Raw genomic sequence first — 4493 nt, 5'->3', positions numbered from 1 at the left:
ACCAGAGTAGAAAGAGAAGTGGGAGGCCCCGCTGCACAACTGAGCAACAAGACAAGTATATTAGAGTCTGTAGTTTGACAAATCGACGCCTCACAGGTCCCCAACTGGCAGCTTCATTAAATAGTACACACAAAATGCCAGTGTGAACGTCTACAGTGAAGAGGCGACTCCGGGATGCTGGCCTTCAGGGCAGAGTGGCAAAGGAAAAGCCATATCTGAGACTGGGTAATAAAAGAAAAAGATTAATATGGGCAAAAGAACACAGACAATGGACAGAGGAAGATTGGAAAAAAGGGTTATGGACAGACGAATCCAAGTTTGAGGTGTTTGGATCACACAGAAGAACATTTGTGAGACGCAGAACAACTGAAAATATGCTGGAAGAGAGCCTGACGCCATCTGTCAAGCATGGTGGAGGTAATGTGATGGTCTGGGGCTGCTTTGGTGCTGGTAAAGTGGGAGAATTGTACAAGGTAAAAGGGATTTTGAATAAGGAAGGCTATTACTCCATTTTACAACACCATGCCATACCCTGTGGACAGCGCTTGATTGGAGCCAATTTCATCCTACAACAGGACAATGACCCCAAGCACACCTCCAAATTATGCCAGGACTATTTCGGGAAGAAGCAGGCAGCTGGTATTCTATCTGTAATGGAGTGGCCAGCGCAGTCACTAGATCTCAGCCCCATTGAGCTGTTGTGGGAGCAGCTTTACCGTATGATACGCAAAAAGTGCCCATCAAGCCAAATCAACTTGTGGTAGGGGCTTCTGGAAGCATGGGGTGAAATTTCTCCAGATTACCTCAGAAAATTAACTGCTAGAATGCCAAAGGTCTGCAATGCTGGAATTGCTGCAAAGGGAGCATTCTTTGACAAAAGCAAAGTTTGAAGGAAAAAATTATTTCAAATAAAAATCTTTTTTTCGAACCTTGTCAATGTCTGGACTAGATTTTCAATTCATTTGGCAACTCATTTGATTAATAAAAGTATGAGTTTTCATGGAAAACACAAAATTGTCTTGGTGACCCTAAACTTTGTAGGATATATACACTGCTCAAAAAATAAAGGGAACACTAAAATCCCACAATCTAGATATAACTGAATGAAATATTCCAGTTGTAAATCTTTATTCATTACATAGTGGAATGTGTTGAGAACAATAAAACCTAAAAATTATCAACGTGAATCACAACTAATATCCCACGGAGGTCTGGAGTTGGAATGATGCTCAAAATCAAATTGGAAAATGAAGTTACAGGCTGGTCCAACTTCAGTGGAAATGCCTGTCAGAACTCTGAACATTTTTTATTACCTTTTTGTGCATTACTGCCCTTTTCCAAGATGGCGTCTTTGGTCTCATGTGCACTGTGTCTTCCTGCTATAAAACTCCACCCCAGCCTTCAGTCTGTGCTAGAGTATTCTGCCTTGCATCCAGCTCCTGACCTCTGGTGACTCCCTGGCTATATACCTGCTCCTGTGAACCTGTGGGGTTATCCTGCTACTCTGCTCTGAGTTCCTGCTGCATACACCAGTTCCAGTAATCCTCCTTCATCTGCTGCTCGTGTTTACTTCCATCTGCATTTGCTGGACATGTAAGCTGTTGCTGCTCTGCAAGAACCTGAGACTATTATCCAGGCCTCCCTGGTTGAGCTAAGATATTATTTGAACTGCCTTATAAGCATATCTATCTGTGTTTTGGACTAAGCAAAGACTTATTCATGTCAAGTATCCTCAAGAATAATTGTGCTTCATAGATTTTCTGCGTGATTGCATTTTCCTCTGAAGTTTCCTATAGACTGCTGAGCTGCATTTGATATTTGCACCAAGTGTTGTGGACTTGAGTTTCTCTCATCACCTGTTTGATTCACCGTGTGATAATATAGACTTTACCACTTATAAAACTGAGTCCTGTAGTTGTCTTGTTCCACGCAAAGAGTCTCCTGAGTTATCCCCTATAATTATTACAGGATACTCTAGCCTAAAAAAAAAAGGAGACTGCTGGAGCAATGACTGCAGAAAGCAGACTAGAGCAGGTGTTTTCCATAATTAGATAACTGCAGAAAGATGTGGAAGGTCTGCAAAAAAAGTTTGTAAGCTTTGAACACAATCAACAAGTGTTTGGACAGACTTTGCAGGACTTATGCACCTGCATGGCAGCCCAGGAAAACAAACTTGCTGGCATAGAGTCCCAGTATGAACGGGCTTTTCAGGACATAAGCACGCAAATAGCTGCACAAGCGACTTTTCCCTCTGGGCAACCGCCACCAGCTAGCCCACCTAAGTTGCCCCCATTTAGATTTAATGGTGATAGTGACAATTTCGTGGCTTTGTGAATCAATGTATGCTATATTTTGATGTGCATGCTGACCGTTTTCCTAATGATAGATCCAAAGTATTGTGTGTAATAATGCTGCTGACCGCACGAGCGCTCGCCTGGGCGAATCCGATGATTGAGTCTTGTGACCCACGGTTAAATAACTTGGATGATTTCTTGGCCGCTATGGCACTAATGTTTGATGATCCTAATCGCTGTGCAACCGCTGAATCTGCTTTATTGTCTTTACGCCAGGCAAAATATTCTGTTATTGATTATGCTACTGAATTCAGGAGATTAGCGGTAGATACCAATTGGTACAGTTATGCACAATTGCCTATTTTTAAAAGGGGTCTGTCTAGTATTGTAAAAGATGAACTAGCTCGCTCTGAGTCACCACAAGAGCTAGAGACATTTATACAGCATTGTGTGCGCATTGACATTCGCCTTACTGAGCGTAGGCAGGAAGATAAGTTTGCTGCATATAACCGTATTTCTAACTTTTCCCTTCCTTCCAAAGAGCCTGCAGGTAAAACATCTCGGGAGGTGGAGGAGGTGCCCATGCAAATTGATTCTGTTCAGAGGCGCGAGATCAATGAGCGCCGGGAGCATCGCCTTCGTGAAAGTCTATGTTTCTACTGCGGCCAGTCTGACCACTTCTTGATCAATTGTCCTAAGTGTCCTAGACGGCCTAACAAGGTGCTAGCAGCAGTAGGGGAGTATGACAACTGTGATGATGAATCTGACATCTCTGAATGTAGCCTGCCTTTAAACGCTGTATTCCATTCACTTTCTATGACTTCACCCCCCAAGGAGCTTAAGGAAAAGAACTCTCACTGTTCTCTCCCTATTAAGATCTTGTGTTCAGGACAGTGGATTTCCAGTGCAGCTATGATTGACTCTGGTGCAGGTGGCAATTTCATGGATATTGCATTTGCCAAGGAACATGGTATTGAAATTCAGCAAAGAGCCTCTCCAATTACCATGGAAACAGTGGATGGGTCACCTTTAGTCTCTGGGCCTGTGGATCAGGAGACCGTACCCCTTGAAATTTTGTTGGAGCCTAATCATCAGGAGCAACTTTGTTTCTTGCTAATTTCTTCTCTTCAATTTCCTGTGATTTCAGGCATTCCTTGGTTGCGTTCTCAGAACCTAATTATCAACTGGGAGACCAAGGAGATTATCTTTCCAACAAGGAGCAACTCAGCGTTAACAGAAACTGTCCCTGAGTCCACGGCTACGGAACCACATGTACAGGTATTTTCTTTACCTCCAGCATATAAAGAGTTCTCTGACATCTGTGACAAGAAGAATGCAGATCAGCTTCCTCCACACAGGCATTATGACTGTCCCATTGAGTTGCTTCCTGGAGCAGCTATTCCATTTGGTAACGTATACCCTTTGGCGGCACCTGAGCTTCAAGCCTTAAAGGAGTATATTGATGAAAATCTGTCCAAAGGCTTCATACGTCCTTCTTCCTCACCAGCAGGGGCACCTATCTTTGTTGAAAAGAAGGATGGGACCCTGAGACCCTGTGTTGACTATCGGGAACTCAATAAGGTAACCGTACAAAACCGTTACCCTTTGCCTCTGATTCCCGAATTACTGGAAAGAGTCCATCATGCTAAGGTGTTCTCTAAACTGGATCTTTGTGGGGCTTATAATTTGGTGCGTATTCGTCCAGGGGATGAGTGGAAGACAGTATTCAGATGCCGGTATGGACACTTTGAATCTCTTGTGATGCCCTTCGGGCTTTGTAACGCCCCTGCAACGTTTCAACACCTTGCTAATGATATTTTCAGAGATTTGTTGGACCAGTTTATAGTGATCTATTTGGACGATATACTAATCTTTTCTGATTCTCTACAGGAACATGAAGAATATGTGAAAACTGTTTTAAGATGTCTGAAAGAGAACCATCTGTATATTAAGCCGGAGAAATGCGAGTTCCATCGTTCTGAGATACAGTTCTTAGGTTATATCGTCTCTCCCCAGGGGCTGAACATGGAATCTGGTAAGATTCAGGCTATCCTTGACTGGCCGGTACCCAAGAACGTTAAGGAGGTCCAACATTTTATTGGTTTTGCAAATTTCTACAGACGCTTCATTCAAAATTTTTCTGATATTGTCCGTCCCATTACTTCCTTGACAAAGAAGGAAAAGCCCTTTAAGTGGTCA

This window comes from Ranitomeya variabilis, chromosome 4, assembly GCF_051348905.1.
Source record: "Ranitomeya variabilis isolate aRanVar5 chromosome 4, aRanVar5.hap1, whole genome shotgun sequence".
In the NCBI taxonomy this organism is placed as follows: domain Eukaryota; kingdom Metazoa; phylum Chordata; class Amphibia; order Anura; family Dendrobatidae; genus Ranitomeya; species Ranitomeya variabilis.
The sequence above is the reverse complement of the archived record's forward strand: the minus strand, read 5'-3'. Positions refer to the sequence as shown.